This window comes from Eublepharis macularius, chromosome 5, assembly GCF_028583425.1.
Source record: "Eublepharis macularius isolate TG4126 chromosome 5, MPM_Emac_v1.0, whole genome shotgun sequence".
NCBI classification, from domain to species: Eukaryota; Metazoa; Chordata; class Lepidosauria; order Squamata; family Eublepharidae; genus Eublepharis; species Eublepharis macularius.
The window spans coordinates 116,189,321-116,210,704 of record NC_072794.1 but is presented as its reverse complement, the minus strand read 5'-3'; positions in this window follow the sequence as shown (position 1 = coordinate 116,210,704).

Genomic DNA, 21,384 nt, shown 5'->3' with positions numbered 1-21,384 from the left:
GGGGGCGGTGGCTGCTGGCCGGGGCGGCTTTCCCATGCTCTCTACATGCAGGGGTCGAGGGAGCGGGGACTCGGAGGGGCCGCCTGGGACACCATAGGGGCGTAAAGGGCGAGTGTTTGGCCGGCCGAGCCCCCCATGGCCAGGCATGGCCCTCAGCGCGCAGCATGCCACAGGTGCTCCGCGACTCTGTCTCGCACAGCTCGGTCATGCTCCTGGGGCTCTGCAGGGGCGTCAGGAGAAAGGCGACCGGCGGGCGGCAGCCAGGGGTCCTCGCCTGGGCCCTCTGTGGCTGGCAAGGGGAGCTGCTGGCGCACGGCAATATTGTGCAGCATGACACAGGCAGCCACGAGCTTGGCGACGGTAAACGGCTGCATGGCCAGGCGGCCGCCCGTGTGATGGAGGCATCTGAAGCGCATTTTCAGCTGACCGAAAGCACGTTCGATCACCATCCTCGTGCGCCGGTGGGCCTGGTTGTAGTTGGCTCTGTCGGCGGGCTCATCCGCAGGGTATGGCGTCAGGAGGTAAGGCAGCAATGGATAGCCACGGTCACCTGCAAGGGGAGGCGGTGTTAGGATCTCCCTTCCCATCCCCGTCCCCTCACAGCTCCCCCACCAACTCCTGACCTAGGAGCCAGCCTCTCCCCTCAGGCCATGATGACAGGAGCCTGATCAGGCCGGAGGTGGTGAAGATCTGTGCGTCGTGGACGCTTCCCGGGAACTTGGCAATGAGGTCCGTGAAGATCCCCTGGTGGTCACAGGCTGCCTGGACGTTGATACTGTAGAACCGGTGCCGATTCCTGTAGACCTGCGGCTCCTCTCTGGGAGCGCATATGGCCACATGCGTGCAGTCGACTGCTCCAATCACATTGGGGAAGCCTGCAAGGGAGGAGAAGCCAGCCCGGATGGGTGCCAACTCTGCCTCCGAGGTGGGAAAGTGGATGTGCTCGCGGATCCGACCAACTAGGGCGTCCAGGAAGGCATGCAGGCAGCGGCTGGCGGATGACTGGGAGACCTCCAAGGCCTCAGCCATCACTCCCTGGAAGGAGCCGGTCGCAAGGTAGCGGAGGGACAGCAGGACCCTCTGGAGGACGGGGAAGCCCTGGGGAGCCGCAGCTTGCCCCTGAAGGGCGGGCGCGAGCTCCTCGCACAGAGCCTGTATGGCTGCCCTGTCCAGGCGGAAGCGGTCCAAGCAAGTCATGTCGCCCAGGAGCAGGGATGGCACCCTGGCCTGGAACCGGCGGCGGCGTCTCAGGCGGCGCCGCCTGAGGGCCGCTCGGACAAACACGGCTGGCAGGAGGTGGCTGGTCCGGATGGCTGGGAGCCGCGGCGGCAGTGGCAGGCACCAGGCGGGGATGATCGAGGTCCTGCCTGGAAGGAGCGCAGGCTGAGTTCCAGCACCCTGAACCCCCCCCCCCACGCACCTGGAAGCAGCAGGCCTACCGGTCTCATCAGCCCGTTGCAAGTGGTGCTCAGGAGCAGGTCCTCTGTCCGCTGCATGGGCCGTCCCAGCCACCCTTCCCGGTCCTGCACCCCCTGTGCCCTCCTCCATCTTGCCGAGGGGATGGGTGGGCACATGACTAGGTGGCTGGTTCCCACCACTTATCTCGGGGACCGGACATTCCAGCGGGCACTACCCCCATGTCTGCTGAGAGCACTAGTGGCGGCGGAAACCAGCGCCAGGCAAACTGGACGGAGGCCGAGAGAGTGCTGCTTTTTGGACTCGTGGTGGAGAAGGCGGAGGTCGCCTTGAGCACGCACAGGGGCGCCTCGTCCCGGTCTTGATGACGGGCATTCTGGCAGATGGCAGCTGACAGGGTCTTGGCTGTGGGCAACGCGCCCCGCACTGCTCACTCGGCAATGAAGTGCTGGAATGATTCTTTCGGGCCCGCGCGCAAACGAGTGCGCCTCCTCATGTCTCAGGGGATTCCTTATGAGAGGGCCCTTGACAAGGGGCTCCCAGGCCCAGAGCCGGTCATGCGAGCGGTCATCCCGGAGGCGGTGGTGGGCGGCCTGGGCGTTGAGGTCCTGCCCGGTTAGTATTTGTGGATTCAGGGAGGTGAGGGGGGGGAACGCATGGATCGTGGCACATGTGTGACAGGGCCTCTCCCGTGAGTAGGCACGGCCCCTGAGGGTCCAGACCCAAGCCAGGCGGAGGCAGAGGCAGCGGAGTCTGTGCCCCCCCTGGCAGAGAGCAGGGCCCAGGAACAGGCAGCCCTTCCACCGCCACAGCAAGCCCCTGCTGCCAGCGACGAGGAGCCTCAACCGGGCCCATCGGGGGGCATGGATCCGGAGCACGGTATGTATCTGTGGCCCTGCTGCTGGTGGGGCCAGGGACCGGCTCGGCCACTGGCCTCGGCCACACATCCAAGGCCCCTCATGGCGCCGACCGGTCTCAAGACGAGGGGCTGCGGCCGCAGCTGGAATGGGTGTGCTTGGCCCGGCTCGGTGGCCTGTGGCAGCCCATGTTGGGCCGCTGCTCTTCCCTCCCTGGGGCCTCTTCCCACCCATGTCTCGCTCCAGCAGGGACCATGCGCCTGGAGATAGGCAGGGAGGTGATTGCCCAGCTGCGCGAGCTGCCACCCTCCCGGAGGACCTCTGCTGCCGGAGCGGCTCTCCTGCAGTCGCTCGGCTTCCCTGTGTTGGTGGAGGGTGAAGGTGGCCCTGGGACTCCGCCGGTTCAGGACACCTCATCGACAGAGCCGCTCGAGGAGCTGTCCCAGCCTGCAGCACCATCCCCTCCAGCCCCCCCGCCCCCGAGTGCCATGGGCCGTGTGCGGGAAGGACCTGGCTCCGCCTCTGAGGGGGAGGAGCCCATGGAGGGGGTCCTTCCAGGCGCACGGGCTCGCGGCCCCCGCCCTTCCCAGCGGCTTCCCCCGACACTAGCCGCAATGTGGGCGGCGATCGAGAGGGAGCGGCTAGAGGTGCACGCTGCATGGGAGGAGGCGAACAACCGCGGCCGGGAGTTTATGGCTGCGGTACTGGAAGTGGGGGAAGGGCTCCGTGCCTCTCAAGCCCGTGCCGAAGCCCTGCTCGGGCGGCTCGTCGCCATCCTCGACCCTCCGGCCCCACCCGCTGCAGCAGCTCCACCCGCCCCAGAGGCACCCCTCCCTCGGGCCCAGTTGCGTGCGAGAGGCCGGGCCCGTGGACGGCCAAGGGGGTCCGGCCGCCGGCCTCGCCGGTGACCGCCGCTGCCGCCTTGGGGGTGGGGTGGGGTGTTTTGCTGCACAGGCGGCTCTCCTACACGCCTCCCCTTCCTCACATCTGCTGGGGGAGGTGGGATGATATAATAATAAAGGCTGATTTCTGTGCAATGGGTGTCTGTGTTCTTTGCCTTGGGATGGGGACGAGGGGGCAGGCCCGCTGTGTCTGCCTCTTGGTGGCGGCCTCAGGCCAGCCCTCCCCTTCGGCACCACTTGGGGGCTGTCCCCTGCTGCCAGAGACTGGCTGCTGCCCTGGATTCCTCATGGCAGGGCGCCTGCCAGTCCCATGTCAACCTCTCGACACGGCCGCCACGGACTTGGTGCTACATTGGGCAAACAGGGGAGAGGCTCCTCAGACCACGCCCACCCCTCTCCTTCCCAACTGCAAGCCCCGCCCGACGCACGAGCCGAGGCAGTCTGCCGGCATGGGTGCGGTTTGCCTGCTGCTCTGGGGCCTGGCCGGGATCGCGTGCTGCCCATAGGCTGCGCCTTTCCTGGCCCCTCCCCCTGCCGCTTGTCAGGAACAGCGCCCTTTGGCTGCGCCTGGCGGCGGCCGTGCATCAGACCCACCCACAACACTTTCTGGTTCTCCAAATTTGCATCTCTGCGCTGCTGCGGGCGCCGCTGCGGCCACGCTTTGCTGGCACAGGATCCGGCCCGGCGGCGCCCCCACACCACCAGTGCAGCCGCGCCGGCGTTGGGGCCAGCCGTAGGATTGCGCTGTTAATGAAAAAGACTAGCGTTTGTTAATGAAAGAAGCCATTAAACTCTTAGGAGGAGTCTGTCTCCTGGTTGGGAGAGTGCAACAAAAACATCCATCCTGTTTATTTTGTACTGACAAACAGTTTCTCTAAAACAGAGAAACGTGTTTTCAGTTCTCACTTAAAGGTTTCAAGCTGCTCAGGATTTAAGATAAAACCTTCAACCCATCTCTACCGAGTATTTAATACTTTTTACTTAATGTTTAAAAGTTATGTTTAATATTTATACCTAATATGATTATAGAAGCTATACTGTTTGAATTATCTATACACTTATTTGAGTTGGATTGTTAGTAAAATTACAATTTTATAAAAAAATTACCATTTTATAACATTACAACTTTGTACCACAAAAGTTTTGTTTTGCATGTAGAAGAGGTTGCCAAAAATAAATTTCCCCATCCCCATCCCCATCCCCATCCCCAGACAAAGACAAAGACAAAGACAAAGACGCAGCCGCGACCCCCGCCGCCCCCTGGCCCGCCGCGCCCCCAAATTGTCCCCAAATGGATGTGGGCTTTCAATAATCTCCTTTCTGTAGATAAGGATGATATTCTATGAACGCACCAATGATTCTGACCTCAAAAGATGGATCAGACAGTCTAGTTTTCCAAGACCTTTTCTTTCTTTTTAACTTTTTATTAATTTTGAATTAGTTTACAACATATAACTCACAAAACATGACATTAACAAACTTCTACAGATATTTAAAACAGTTCGTTGTTACCATATTATGAGTTATTAACTTATATTAAATTAACAAGTAAAATGTTATTATAGCAAAAGCAATATTAAATAGAACTTTATCTGGGTAAGACTACCACAAACCCCATGTTTCCATATCTAGGATATCTTGATAGGGCAATTTTGTTAACAAAAGCTCATTTTTTGAAAGGAATTCTAAAAAAGGTTCCCATTTAGTATAGAAGTCTGAGGGCCAAGCTACAAGTGACGAATGACACTTGAACGGCAAGTGGATTGAGTGGAGGGCAAGTGAACAGGGAGAAATACACTTGCCGTTCAAGTGTCATTCGTCACTTGTAGCTTGGCCCATAGATACCCGTGGGGTTAATTTGGAGATACAATTTTTCTGTGATTTTTTCCATTAAAAGTAGATCCCAAATTTAGTTAAACCAGGTGTTGATCATAGGGATTTCCTTTAGTACAGGGCTAATGAGGTTTTCGCTGCTTGAAGCAATGTGAAAATTAGGTCTCTTCTAATGGAAGGTATACTTTGATCATTCCTGATTTCTAAAAAAATAGTTTCTGGTTTTAGAGGTATTTCATATGTAGTAATAAGCTGTATCTGATTTAGGATCTTGTTCCAAAATTCTTCAACACGTTTGCACTCCCACCAACAATGTGAATAGCTACCTATATCCCCACATTGTTTCCAACATAAAGGGGACTGTTTTGACTAAATTTTAGATAGTTTTTGGGGTGTAAGGTACCAAAAATTAACAATTTTGTAAGATTGAAGCGTAGTATTAATAGCCTTAGAATTAAATAATCTTGAGTTCCAAATTTGTTTCCAATCGCTTTCTGAAATATTAATATTCCATTCTTTCTGCCATCTTAAGTGTGGACTTGGGCCTTTACTGTCTAATGCATGAAGTAGTAGATTATAGATCTTAGAGATTAGACCCTTACGCACAAATCCTTGTGTATCCAAAAGCTGTTCAAAATCAGTTTTCTGTTTACTCGTTAATACTTTTAATTTAATATCTTTAGCAAAATAAACTAATTGAAAGTAAAGAGACCAAGGTATATTTTTTCCTATAGTTTCTTCCAATTTATGCTTCTCCTTTAGACCCGTCTTTGATGCAATGTCTATAAGGCGGAGATTATTAAATTGATCTCTGTTTGCTGATTTGTTAATCAAAGAGAAACTTGGAGGTCCCTCTTGTGAAAAAATAGCAGCAAAGCGTGAAACAGTTGGTACTAGTTTAATTCTGTACTTGTCCCAGGTTTCAAGAATTGTTAAAAAAAAAAAGGTTGTGACAATATCTGCAGGCCTTTGATTTGTTCTTTTCCATATCATGTCTTGAATTGTACTTTCCTGTTGTGGGATGTTTGTTAACAGTTTTAATCCAGTCTGTTTGTCCTTTGTCTTGGATTATTTGTATTGGATTAACTAGTCTTGCAGTGGTATTGTGGATTTCCAAGTCTGGGTAGTTAAATCCCCCCCGTGTTCTTTTCCTCCTTAATGTTTTGAAAGCTATCCTTGGAGTCTAACGTTGCCAAAGAAATTGATTAAGGATTGATTGCCATTGCTTTAGCAGCCTTCTGGGTATATAAATGGGAAGCGATCTAAACAAAAATAGTAATTTAGGCAAGATAAATGACTTTATCAGGTTGTATTGTTCAAACCAACTAAGGTTTTGCTTTTCCCAAGTATTTATGTCTCTTTTAATTTTTTTAATTTTACTTATATGGTTATACTGTATTAACAGGTTCAGATTTACTGTAATTTTTACTCCAAGATATGTTAAATATGGATGAGCCCATTGATATTTATGGTATTGCCCAATTAGCACTCTTTGCGTTTCTGTCAAATTGATTGGGAGAATGTTAGATTTGACTTGATTTACTACTAAACCTGATATTTTTTTTAATTTAAATAGTTCAACATCCAGATGTTTTAAAGAGCTAATTGGTTGTGTAATATACAATAAGAAATCGTCTGCAAATAAGCTTATCTTATGGGTTTCTTGGTTAATTTGTATACCTTTAATATACTTGATTCTTCAAATTGCATCTGCGAGGGGTTCCATTGCTTATCAGATGCCAGCAGCTCAGACTATCAGAGAATTAAAGTCCTCAGTGCCCCTCCCCCAGCAGACATTCATGGACCACGGTTCAATTCCCACCCCACTGCCTTAAGTTACATTGAGGGGAGGAAGGGGGCAGGGAGGCTGAATAGGGTGCCACTTGATACATTTGTGGGGATGTGTGAGAGAACATGTGTGACAGGGAGTTGAGGGAACAACTACAGGCTATTTCAGTCAGGCATGCAAACACAGAAGTTTGTTGTTTTTCAACACGTTTTATTATACTGGAAAAAGTGCCAATGTCTCTCAGCTGGAAAGAGAGCCAAGGCAGTTTGTACAGCCCTCGTTCTGCACTCCCAGGGTCGAGGTCTCCCGGACGAGTCATGGCGTGCCTGCAAGGGAAAGAACATGCTGCTGTTAATCCAGCCCAATCCATAGCCGAGGCCAAACTCCAACATCTGGGTAGATACACATAATAGAGAGCAGCAGCGGCAGCTCCACAGATGCAGCTAGTGACCAGATGATGCATGAACCTCTGGCGAGGAAGTGCTCTGCCTTGGGGTGAGTTTACCTTTAAGTGAGAAAGTCAACAGGTAGTTACAAACACCCAGTCAAGAGTAATTTTCTGGGCAACTGCTTCTGGGGCAGGCAGGAGCTGCTGCCATCATCCCCTCCCCCGCCGAGCCTCACCTTAATAGGCTAACAGTCAGGTGAGTTCAGGTGGTGGGGCAGCCGACATAAAATGGTGAGCTGGATTAGCCCCCACCCACATCTCCTCACCTGTAAGTGCTCCCTCACTCCTTACTGAACTGGAACGTCAGAGTCAGATAACCTGCAAGGAGACTTGAGTAGTTATTGTTAGTTAGCCAGACATTCTGGACTTTACCCTTCTTTCCTTGAGCGAGTGCAAAATTTTCCCACTAAGTCCCCTCCCGTGCAGTCTCCCACCTCGTGCACAAAGTTTGCACAGCAAATGTCTGAGGGGCAGAGCCTTTGGCCGTGTGCTCACGTACTTGAGGTCAGGGACAGCACAGCCAGACATTTTGTAGGTTGCGTGAGCAGGTGATTGGGTGCGGGGAGGGGAGCTCATCCACACCGGAAGCGCACACGGATTGGCCCCCGTGGTAGTTCCCATCCTATTCTCCTTCAGGCCATGGGGGCGGGGCTGGGCACTCGGAGAGGGGCCCGAGTTTTCCCCATTCGATGGGCACCTATGGGCTATGCCTTATTTTTTCGTGGTGTAGCTCTTTTGCCCCACTGTGGGCGTTCCCACTTCTGGGGCTTAGGGAGCAAACTAACTTTGGCCCCGCCCTCTGCCCCACCCCTCCTGCACCAACGTGGGGCCCTACGCCACTTTTCCGCCTCCACCCGCCCATCAAGCATTCCTGCTGGCAGTGGCCCAGCAGCGGTAGCACGCCTCGTGCCACAGCCGGTGGAAGGGCATTTGCGCCCACGTAGGAGCCACTTATGCCCACATAACCCTTGGTTCTCTCCCTATGCACTCCTCCCCCCTTAGTATTGCACTCTAAATACTGCAACAAACAATAGTTTTAAAATGACCTAACATTTATCACACTTAAAATCCTTTAATTTAATTGCATAGGCAAACAAATTGGCAATATCCAATATAACTCTTAAGTCCACATGTTTCAAAAGTTTTAAAAATTTGCCGCAGGAATGCTCCTGCACGTCACTTGGGGCCAATTATTAAAGAAGCATAGAAGCATTCCCATGGCCAACGTGATGATGTCACTCCAAGAAGTGACATCATTTTGTCAGTGCCAGGACCTTGTGCACACTTCATATGCATGCAAATTTCTCCTAAACGGTGAGTATTGGGTCCCCCTTCCTCCCACTGGGAGGCTAAGGGGACCTGGCAACCCTAGGTATTGCCAACCCTTCATCATCACAAAAAATAAAAGTAATACACACATCCTTAATACCACAAAAAATATTGCATTCCAGTAAACAATGCTCCAAAGTTTCTATCTGTCCAGTAGCACAGTCACAAAGTTTATCACAATATGGAATCATTTGTATCCGACCATGCATTACTTGAAAAGGAATAAAATTTAGTCTTGCAAGCTTAAACACTTTTCTGTATCGTGGAACATTAAAACGTTTAAGTTTGGTAAAGATGCCTTTATACAGGATAATCCGAGATATAAAGAAGAACATACCCTACAGGCTCTCTGCACAGCACTCACAAAATCCATAGTATATAAGCATTCATTCGGAGATAATTATATCAAATAAAACTTCGTGGATTAGAGCTGGCAAAACTCCATTTGGCATCAGCACAAGCAATTATTCATAACTACAGCCAGTGGTACCCTATCCTCTATGGCACCCTATCCTCTAGGCAGCCCCATGTGATCACCTAGGCACCAGAAAAGGAGAGGCACTAACCAGTCTGGCCACACCCCCACCCCATCTCTTCCTCGCCATTCCACTCACTCATTGCAGTGGGGTCTGCCCTCAGAGGCAGGTGGTAAGCAGAGGAATCTGCCCCCTCCCTGCAGGCTTTCACCAATGTCAAATGTATACCCCCCCCTTGTCTCCATCTCCAGCCCTCTTGCTGGTTGCCAGGCTGAGCCTGGCAACCCTACATCTATCTACATCTATCTAGTCTGTTTCACACATAGCACCAAAAGCTGCCCCAGGAGCGTACAGGATTTCAGGCCTCCTGCTGTGGTGGGAGTCCTCCTGCCAGCAACCCTGCCATCAGGTTCATAGCTTTACATCACTTCCATAGAGAACCCGAAAGTGACATCAATCCTGTATAGGAATCTCTGGAAATGCTATGGTTATACTATAGAGTTTCCTGTGATTCCTAAAGAGGTGTAGTATCTGTTCTGGTTTTTCCCTGGAAGTGATGTCACTCTGTCACCAACAGTCCTCCCTCATGTCCCTGCCCCCTCTGGACTCCTGCAATGCCTGGTAATCTGATGACCAGCACCACTTCCACTGCCAGGTAGTGAATTACACAGATTAATTACTTGTTGAGTGAAGAAGGGAGTTGAGGATTAAAAGAGTTCAGATTGAAGTCCATGGGAAAGACAGACAGTGGCATATACTGTCGCTAAGTCTTTTACTCTGGGCCACTGTGTCCTAGCTACCAGACAGCAAGCCAGACTGGGAAACCTGAATTAAAGCTTTTGCTCAGCCATGAACTTTCTTGGTGGACAGTTCATTATTCTCAGTGAGCAAAAGGGGAATATTAGCCACCAACCTCACAGGTTCTCTATGATGATCAATTAGTAGTAATTGGATGGGAGACCTCCACCGAAGACCAGGGTTGCAGAGGCAATGGGAAACCACCTTTGTTAGTCTCTTGCCATGAAAACCCCACTAGGGGTCGCCATAAATCAGCTATGACTTGAGGGCACTCTCCTCCGCCACCACACAAAGAAAAAGTCCCATTGTGAATAGATGGCCAACCAAGCTGCTGTGATTCTTGGCACATAAATTATTGCAACGATCAACTTGCAGTACCCAATGGAGTAATATAAGTTGTATGCTGCAAAGGAAACTCATTATCTGACAAAATGAGCTTTGTCTCACAAAAGCATATTCCCTGAAAAATTATGCTGGTCTTTAAAGTGCTACTGGACTTGAAGTTCATCTACTACTGCAAACTAATACATGTACTCACTTGAAACCAGTATGCAGCAGTTTATTGAATTTTCAACTCAATGGAGCAAGTAGCTACTCACGTCTAGGGTGTGTCCATTTATTCCTGTAGATTGTGGTTTTCATTCCATAATTTAGCTCAGTAATAGTTGTTATTCCATGGAAATCCATTATAACAAGGTGAGAACTTTATTGCAATTCTTTTTTTTAAAGAATTTTATTAAAGCAAAGAAATTGAAGTGAAGTAAGTGCATAATATAAAAGTTATACAGATTCTAAATTAGACAATAAATTGAAAGTTATGCAATCTTATACAACCAATAAGCATACAAACAATATAGGTATAATAGCTTTGGGAGTAGAACAAGCCATACATTCAAGTTTCCGTAAACCTAACTATGTAACATTTCTCCTTCTCTCTCCCTCCCTCCCTCTAAACTTCTGTGTCAATTAGTTTAGCCTAAGTAATTGAAGAAATCCTTCCACTTTCCCCCAAACTCAGTTATCAATCTATTTTGTAAGTAGGTAGTCAGTTTGGCCATTGAATCATATTCATAAATCTTATCTCTCCACTCTGAGACCAGGATAGGCATCGTTTTTCCATCTACCTGCAAATAAAACTCTCGCTGCCATCACCATATAATGGAAGAAGTCTCCTTGTTCGTTTCTCACATTCGTTAGTAAGATATTTAAAAGCATACTTTTCAGATTTAATTCAAATCTGAGTTTGAGGACTGTGGGTAGCTGAGAAAGTGTATGAGAATTTTGGGTCAAAGGACCTTTTATCCCCTTTCCCTTTCTTTTATGGTAATTTGTTTTGGCCAAACAGGAACCAAAGAATTCCAATAAAGTCAAGAAATAATGATACAAGAGATAAAATCTGCCATCCAAACTTTGAAGACTGCAAAAGCTCCAGGTCCAGACAGATTCATGGCTGCTTATTACAAATCCTTTGAGGATATATTGGCTACACCTCTGCAAAAAGTGATGAATGAAATACAAACTAAGACGATCTTACCTCCGACGTGGCAAGAAGCAAATATAACTTTGATACATAAAGAGGGGAATTATCCATTAATACCACAATCATATAGGCCTGTCTCTTTGTTGAATGTGGATTACAAGATATTTACAATAATAATTGTTCAGAGATTGAAAAGATGCATCTCAGAGGTAATACATGAAGACAAAACAGGCTTTGTCCCAAAGAGATATATGAAAGATAATATCCGATACCTTCTTAGTGCAACTGACTATTCAAGACAAAATGGTGAAAAAACTGCATTTATGTTTGTTGATGCTGAAAAAGCATTTGACAACATTTCTTGGAAGTTTCTTATGAAAACACTGCAAAGAATGAATTGTGAGAATGAGTTTTTTAATTGGATTCAAAGTATTTATACCAAACAGCACGCTGCAATCTTAGTTAATGGTGTGCTTATGAAGAATATTGAAATAACAAAAGGAACACGTCCAAGGATGTCCAATTTCACTACTATTGTTTATCATTGCGCTTGAAGTTTTAGCAGTGAGAATCAGACTAGGTCGCAGAATTGCTATAATAAAGGAGGGGAACGAGGTGTATGAGATGAAAAGCTACGCAGATGATGTGGTTATATCCGTGACAAATCCACATACCTGATTTATGTAATGGAACAAATATTAAGATTTAGGCAGCATTTTGGATATAAATTAAGAAGAAAACAAAGATATTTTTAATCTCAACAACGAAAGAGGAATGGGAAAGGATCGGAAGCATAACTGACTGTATCATCACTACAAAGCCAATAAGATACTTAGGGATAAATGCATCATCATGAAATGAGAACCTTTACAAAGATAATTATCAAAAAGTTTGGACAGGAATTACTGGAGGTTTGCAGAGATAGCAAAATTTAAACATTTCATGGTTAGGAAGAATCGCAGCTGTAAAAATGAATATTTTACCTGAATTAAATTTCTTATTGACTCCAATCTACATTGAACAAAAGATTCTCAATAGATGGCAGAAAACAATAAATGACTTTATATGGAAAGGAAAGAAACCAAGGATAAGATTTAAAGTATTGCAAGACAACAAAAATCGAGGAGAACTGGCTGTACCGAACCTCAAATTGTATGATCAAGCAGCGGCATTAGTTTGGATAACGGATTGAATTATGAATCCAAGCAGCAGATACATTAAATTGGAAACAGCAGATGCTAAAGAAGGTATACATAATTATTTATGGATAAAGAAATCATGCAAATCTATTCATAAGCAAGATGGGACTCACAGTATAAGGGATGGCCTACTTAAAATGTGGTTTCTATGCAGAAATAGATTGAGCCCACCAATTTCTCCATTGATGTCACCAATTAACGCCTACTATGATGCTGCAGTTAGGAACAGAATTGATCAACCTGGCTATGAATCACTGATAGACAAAGAAGGAAACATAAAAACCTGGCAAGAAATCCAGGCCCCTGGCAAAAACATACCTTGGTTGGCTTATCACCAAATAGTATCAAGATTGAAGGATCAAATTCTCAAAGAAGGTGGCAGGCTGAGAGAAAAAACACAATATGAACTATTAATATCTGGAGACTTGTCGCATCTTTGGGGGAAGATTTACAAAATGTTACTGCAATACCATACAGAAATGGAGCACGTTAAAACTTGTATGATAAAATGGATGCGAAATTTTGGAGAAACTATTCTGTTGGACGTATGGGAAAATTTATGAAGGACATAAAATTTACAGGTTGCCTGGTATTGAGAGAAAATTGGTATAAAATGTTCTTTACTCCCAAAGACATTGTGAGGATTAGTAAGGGTTACAGTGGGCATTGCTGGAAATGTCAGAATATGGATGCAACGTTTTACCATATGTGGTGGACTTGTAAGGAAGCAAGAAAATACTGGATAAAAATACATGAAGAGATGCAAAACTGAAGACGCAAATCCTTCTTCCGGGTGTACCCAAAGACCATTCTGGGGTGGGCTGCTGCTGCTCTCTCCCAAGGCGCCCTCACGTCGGGGGTGGGGAAGGGGGCTTGTGCTTGGAAGAAGGATTTGCGTCTTCAGCAGCTCATTCAAAGCACACACCCTGAGGCGCAGCTGTTTCTCTAGGTCCTTCCCACTTTCTCCTTTCCCTTTGCTTTCTTCTGTCATTATTCCGTCCCACCCACCCCCCAGTCCCCCAAAAGAAACTTATCACTTTTCCTCCGTTCCTTTCCAGTTTGTGAGGCGACAGGCAGGAGATAGGGGAGGAATGCTTTGGGGCTTCACCCCCACACACAAACACACACGTTCAGAGAGGGCAGTGAGCAGAGGCAGAGAGGGGAAGAAAACTTGTGTGACCCTCGTCTCGTTTGGTGTGGCTCTAAGTTGCCCCGTGCTGCTGCCGCCACCACCAGCACACAGTTGTGGGCCAGGAGTGGCAGGTGGCCAGGGCAGATCCGGGGCAACTGAGCAGTCTGGTTGTGTGCACGCATGTTGCTGCGGGGGCAGCAACAGCCCCCCTGAAGCTGCCCCCAGCCTCAGGCGCCAGAAACTCTGGCACTGGCCCTGAATATACTCCTGCTGGGTAGTTTCCAAATTGTTAAATATGCCATGTTTAATTATACTTTGTTCAGCAATCTTCCCTCTCTGTATTCAGAGTTATACTTGTTTGGAAATTTCTACAACCTATCCCCTATTGTATTCATCACTGAATGTCCTTTCTGTTGATCATGTTGATCTGCGCTCTGTAATCCTCCTCATGTTTCAGGGAGAATGGTGGACTATAAATTAATTGATTGATTAATAATCTTAAATTATGGTCAATCCTATAAAATAATAAAGAGGAAACCTGGCAACCTTCATCATACTTTTTCTGTTTTAAAAAGGAACATCATACCATCATCTCAGTTTGTAATGCAATTGGATGTATTTTTCCGGAAGATATTCAAGAAATATCTTCATTGCTTCCCCCCACTTATCATTAAAATAGAACTACATAAACTCTTCCACCCAACCCCCTAACCACCACATAAAATTAGAAAAGATTTTGTCAGGTTCCTAGCAATCTCCACCCTGCTGGACAACGTTCCTGTGTCATACTCAGCCCTGTCATCAGCTTGTCTTCGCAGCATTCCTTAGCAGGTGGCAGCTATTTCAACTCCAGGAAGGGGCAGGGCAAGGAGAAAAGAGGGAAGGAAGAATATCTATTTTCTGTTGCCAACAAAACCTTTTTGACCAGCAATAGTCCTCTGGGGGCAACTGCCATTGAGGTGAATAGAACAGCTGCTGCTGGGTAATGTTGAAGAAGCGGTTACCCAAATGTGAGGTGGAGAAAGGCTGCAGCAGGCTTAAATCAATAATGTAGGATTACGTGACCCTGACCTACAACCTGGAATGTGGTGTGAGCCAGAAATAAAACTGTTTACATAGCAACCAGCATAATAGCAACTGTGAGCTAGGTGAGGCAAATCTCTTCTTTTATTTTTCATAATTACTTCATTCAGTTTGTTTCTGAAAGGTTAGTTTGTTTACATTTAAAAAGGGATTTGGCAAGCTTCTATATACTTTGCATTTTAAAAGAAAACCCATGTGGGATACTTAGGCTAATCAGAGCTTTTACCAGCTGCCTAGACTTTGCATCTTCATATGGTTCTCTTGTTAACATTTCAGAAAAATCACAAAAATCAGCAGCTGCTGCTTCTACCACTCCAAACAGGCGTTCTTTTCAGCCCCCTAGGCACTTACCAGTTTTTCAGATAAAGCCCAAAATGTTTGTTTAGAGGTAACGCATAACACAGTATTTAAGTGGATAGGTGAGCTCAGAGGTAGCAGTAGGGCTGCCAGGTCCCCCAGTGGGGGCAGTGGATCCGCTGCTCCCAGCCTCTGCCCCTGCCGCCACTCACCTGGTCAGTGGGGCGGGGGAGGCCAGAGAACAGGCCCAGGAGACAAAAAACCTCCCAGGCCAGCATGCAGCAGGTGTATTCCTGGCAGCTGTGATGACGTCACTTCTGGAAGTGACATCATTGTACCCACTGGGAGTGCATGTGCTTGAGAAGAACACCCTGGTAAGTGCCAGGTCCCCTCCCCTCCCATCAGAAGGGTAAGGGGACCTGGCATCCCTAGGTAGCAGAGGCAAGCTGATGCTATTAACAAGACTGACATCTGTTATTAGGAAATCAGGTTACTTGGAATTCAAAACATAAAGTCAATTGAAGTTGAATCTTGTGAAGACAGAGGTCCTGTATCGGGACCTCAGGTCGACAGGTTTAGGAATATGGCTCCCAGTCCTGGATGGGGTGTCGTTGGCATCTATACCAAGTGAGCCTGGGCGTGGTCCCGGATACTTCCCTGTCAATGGAGGCCCAGGTCACGGCAGTTGCCAGATCTACATTCTATTATCTTCGGCAGATCAGGCAGCTTGTTTCTTACCTCTAGACTAATGACCTGGCAACAGCGATCCAAGCAATGGTCATCTCCAGATTGGACTACTGTAACTCGCTGTACGCAGGGCTACATTTGAGGTTGATCCAGAAGTTACAGCTGGTCCAGAATGCAGCAGCATGCATCCTCATCGGGACTGCAGTTAGGACACATATTAGACCTATTCTGTGCCAGCTTCACTGGCTCCCAGTTGAGTTCTGGGTCAAGTTTAAGGTATTGACTATGACATTCAAAACCCTAAATGGACTGGGACCCACATAGGGTTGCCAGTCCCTTGGGGGGGGGCAGGAGATACCCCACTCCCACCCTCCATCTCCTGCCCCCACTCACCTGGCCGGTGAGTGGGAATATGCTGCAGTGACCTGATTCAGCCCCTTGGTGTGCTCCTGCACACTGGACCAATTCGAGGCCAAATCCTCCTGAATTGGGCTACTACAGCATGCGGGAGCAGCTCCCGTGCTCCACAGCAGCCCACAGCAGCCTGATTTGGCCCCCTGTGGACTCTGGGAGTGCTCTCAGGGCAACATGTGGTCTGTGCAATGATGTCATTTCCCATCATCATGCAGGCCGAGAGAGCAGCTCAGGTTGGTGCCAGGTCTCCAGCCTCTCGCCGGAAGGGTAAGGGGGACTGGCAAACCTAGACCTACATACCTGTGAGACCACCTCTCACTATATGTTCCCTGGAGAGCTCTTCACTCAGCTGATCAACATCTTTTGGTGGTCCCTGGCCCCAAGGATGTTTGCCTAGCCTCAACAAGGGCCAGGGCCTTTTTGGCCCTGGCACCAACCTGGTGGAACCCCCTCTCCACCAAGACCAGGGCCCCATGGGACTTACTACAGTTCTGCCAGGCCTGTAAGATGGAGATGTTCTGCCAGGCCTATGGTAGTAGTTGAGGTCTGGGCGGGCTACCTGATTGGCCTCTCTGCTGTGGCTTTGGTCTGCTGTTATCTGAAACATCTATAACCTGCCTGCCCTACCCCCTTCCTAACTGCTGAAGGGGTGTATTGTTTTTTATTACCTTCATAGCTGTTGGATAGTTTATGGTTTTAAACTGTATTTTGTATTTAGTATTGTATTATTAATTTTATACTGTATTTATTATTATTGCATTTTAACAATGTTGTTACTCGCCCTGAGCCTGTTCGCAAGGAGGGTGGGGTAGAAAGTCAATAAATTAAATTATTAAAAGAAAGAAAACTATCAAATCTACTTGATGGTATAATGGGGAAAAGCGCATACATGTTTTACTGTGTAATTTTAAACAAGAGTACACCCTTCTAAGCCCATTAACTTCAGTGGACTAAAGAGTGCAATACTGGTTTGGAATTGCACTGTTAGTTACTCAGATTCCAACAGTCCTTGTCTGTATTATTTTAAAAATTTATTAGTGTATGTTGTTGTGTCCAGATTAACCATATATTTCCTAAGCAGAAATTGGGGGGGGGAGATGGGGGTGAGGGTGAAATTGAATAGAAGAGTTCTGAGCTCCATCTCTTAAAAACTCTAATCCATTCAAAATTCTGTAATAGGTTTCACCACCCACTCTTGAGATATAAACCAATCAATATATTACAAGAGGGCAAGAGGCAGGGCATGTGAAAAGTCAGTTAGGGAGAGCCACTTTCATAACAAAAACATGCCTCTACCTCTAGCTAACTAGACCAATTCATCAAGGCAAGGCATGAATGACAGCATGCACCTGAGCCAAGCCGCCACATTTCTGCCTAGTAAAAATGTTATTAGCATTTCAATAAGCATTCCAGGAAAGCATGGCAGACAAAGAGAATTCACAAGCACTCTGCCTGTATGACAGACAACTCAGGAAAATATTAGGGTGGTGCAAAAAGAAAAGACTGATAAAGAAACAATCTTTTTTTTAAAAAAAACAGCATCATTAATACTGGAATTAAAACTAGTTGTATTAGGAAATATATCAGATAGTCATTTCCATTAATTTCATTAAAAAACACATATCCACCCTTTCTCCAAAACTGGGATGACATTCTCATGGGTAGTGCCTCACCCTCCTAAATTTCAAACATATTTGAGAAAGTGTCCCACACTCTATAAGCACTCAAAATTTTCAGTTGCAGAATTAGCATGGGGATGTGTGAATGTGGAACAGGCGAGCCTTTCCTGGAATCTTAAAGCAGAAGAACCTGTGTTGGTATTTTTTCACAAATAAAGCGTATGGTGAGGCAGCAGAGACCCTGCACCCCTTTGCCTTCTTTATTGAGCTCTCATGGCTCATGGTATTTTCCTACAAGTCCAGCTCTGATATCAGAAGCCAGTCTAATTAACCAAAAAAAGGTCAAGAACTGGAGAATGATGCAGAGCAGAATACTGCCCCCCCCCAAACTGCACATTCCTGTTTTGCTTAAACAATAGACAAGAGTCTCAGAGCAGAACCACAAGTGACAAAAGGCACAGATTGGACACTTGTCTGCTTCCCTCAAGTTTTGATGGGAAATGTAGGCATCCTGGTCTCGCAGCTTCGATCTCTGACTGCTGTCCAATGGACTTTTCAACTGTCACTTGTCCAACATTCCGCCAAGCTGCCTACATTTCCCATCAAAACTTGAGGGAAGCTGGCAAGTGTCCAATCTGTGCCTTTTGTCACTTGTGGTTCTGCTCTTAGTTTCTTTATGTACAAACTAGGAAAAATGCCTGTCTATTTTTGTGTGCCAGAGCTAACAGCAAGTGAAGTGTGAATGATCAGGGCAAAGGTGCTGTATAGTGCTTTTCACATGAAATTACAGGCATGAGGTCATCTCAGAACCTGAACCAACTGTGATCGATGCACTCCCCCACCCCCCAGCCTGCCTACCACTGGAGGATAAAGACATAGGCTCTGTCTTTATCTTCCCCCAGCCTCCCCTGCCTTGCTTCCAGTGGGTACAAACAATCATTTTTCCTGCCTGCTTAGCTTCTCTACACATATAATCAAATAGATCAAACCAAAAGGACATGCTTATATAAAATCTAAAAGCCTTTCAAAAACCAGTGAAGCAGGTCAATGACAGGAGAAAAGTGAAACTGCTGATCACAAAATCACCTATCTGGACAATCCTGCTTTACTGTGTCACAAGTATTTCTGGTGTGGGTGAGTCATTCTTTCCCCCCAGATACCTCCCACCTTCCCGCTGTAAGGGAAACAGTTGCTACAGGAAACTATTTTATTCTACTGCCTACCTACAATTAACATATCAATTACTATTTCCCCCACATTGTCAGAAAAGCTAGAAAAATTCAACATTTCTATTTCAAATCTATAGCCTTGAATCCTAACCAGTGTAAGCATATTCACATTAGAGGAAGGCAAATTCCCTGTCTCACCCCAATCATGGCAGCCTTTTGTGCCCACCAAACCTGCACACTTGGGGATCAGTGGACCCCCAGTGTACGTCTGCAGTAGGAGGGGAGAATTGGCAAAAATCCCCCTCCTCCATAGATGGAAAAACTGGAGGTGCTGCTGCTGCAGCAATAGAACAGCCCCTTAGGATCCAAGCAATAGATTTTATACAAGTTACCTTTGGGTTGAGGTTTCGTTTTGCCATATACACCATATTCAGTAAGATTAACAGTGCAAACTCCAAAAATGGAATTTGGGCACTGTAAAATGGCAGCTGCTGTCAGAGCAGCCAAGATGGATCACTTTTAATTTCCCTGCTTGACACTTCAACCTCCTTATTCAAACATTTGATGTGATTGGTCAGAAGTAGGCTTGGAGGGGAAATCTGACTGGGCTGCAGAGTGACTGCAGGAGAATAAATATAACAGTTTGGAGTTCTGTGTCAAGAAGACTCTGATCACAGGCAGTCCCCATGCTAAAGATGCTAAGTCATGGACCCGTTCCTCAGAATGGAATGTTGAGTACAGGATTTACTAACAACGCATATTTTGATTATTTTCTTGGATTCTGACTATAACTCTGTATCTAATTATTGTTCCCAGTTAGCTGTGCTTTCTAGGTTTTGTTTAAAGTTCATTTTATTTATGATTTTTGAGTGTGAACAAACTACACAGAATTGCACCCACATTGCCCAGCATCTCTGCTTTATGCTGACCAAGCTCTGCCCGTTCTGAATAGGTGGCAGAGGGGAAGAGGAGGGACAGAAGCCCCCCAAAGCCCCAATGTACTCATGCAATCCCAACTCCCTGATGTTCAAGAGAGCCAGAGAAAAGCATAATGGGATGGGGTGGGGTGGAACTCTCTTAAGAGTGGCGGCTTAACTACCAAAGGAGCAACCTCAGGGAGTTGGACACAACCAGTTCACTGGGGTTTTGGCAAAGCAAGACATAGGGAGGCTGGGGTCCAAGCAGGTTGTGACAGTGCCAAAGTTTTTATGGCAACTCTTAGTTTTTCTAATTCCTTGAAGTCTCATTTCCCAGAACCATTGTAAATGATAAAGAGCCCCTTAGCTTTCTTTTTAAAAAGAAAAGTGGAATTTCTATTGACTTTTTCCAGTGCCCCTGAGATTGGGCAGCTATTATGTGCTTGTTTTTCTGGACTATTTCTCAACCTGTATGTGCAGAAGCCAACCATGCAACCCACATTGATCCCTCAAATGCTCCCATCTGCCATATGGATGGGGCAAAGGAAAAACAACCAATAACAAAGATAAATATCAGCCAACCAGTAACGGGTTAGACATCCAACCCAGCCCAATTCCACTCCCACTCCTGCTGCTGTATTCTCTTTGAGAGAATTGTTTGAGGCCAAGTTGGATTACATGTGGACTTTTTAAAATTCAGGGTGCCTTGAAGAACTGCAGTTCTGCTCCTGGAGATGTTCTCTATTCAACATAGGAGGTTTATGGGCGTTATAGTGGTGATATCTAAAAATTCCTCTGAGCCCTCTGGACCAATGGAATGGTTGTTGCTGCTCCCTGTAACTGCTCCCTGTAACAGCTGTACTATTAGAAATATGTGGCCATTCCATTGGGAGTGAAGTAGTGCTGGAAGCATGGCTACTCCCTTTATTTGGCATCCTATGAGCCTTGCACCAGCCTTGGATGATGTCATGGGTTTGACTGTCAGTGGAGGTACAATCAGCCTTCCATTCCCATGGAAGCCTCCATAGCATAAGTCTCTACTTTGAGGATCCTCGGTCTTGTTCAGCCTGTAGGTATTTTTGGAATTTTGAGAACAGGGAGTGGGAACCACCACAAAGTAGTTGTCATGGGAGTTAAGGCCAAGGACAAAATATTGGGAGGTTGCAAGCCAAGCATCCTAAGAGAAAGGCAGCTGTTTCTGAATTGGTATCCCTGTCTCATGGGTTCTTCTGAAGCACCTGCTACCACAGTGAAGTGGAGGAAAGGCAGATCTGGCTATTTGCTTTGAGGAAGAAGCAAATGAGTACCCAGAACCGGAAGCTAATCTATGGGTGCCATGTTGTGGACATCTGACCTGCTTGAAACACGGGGTAAGATTGTAACCTAAGCACACTTACTTGGAAGTAAGGTCCATTAAAATCAATATAGTTTTCCCACCTGTTAATTCATTTAGGATAGACTTGTCTGAATATATTGTAAGGTCTCAAACTGAACATGATTATCTCGGCTGTTTCACAGTTCATTACTTTTATTTGTTCA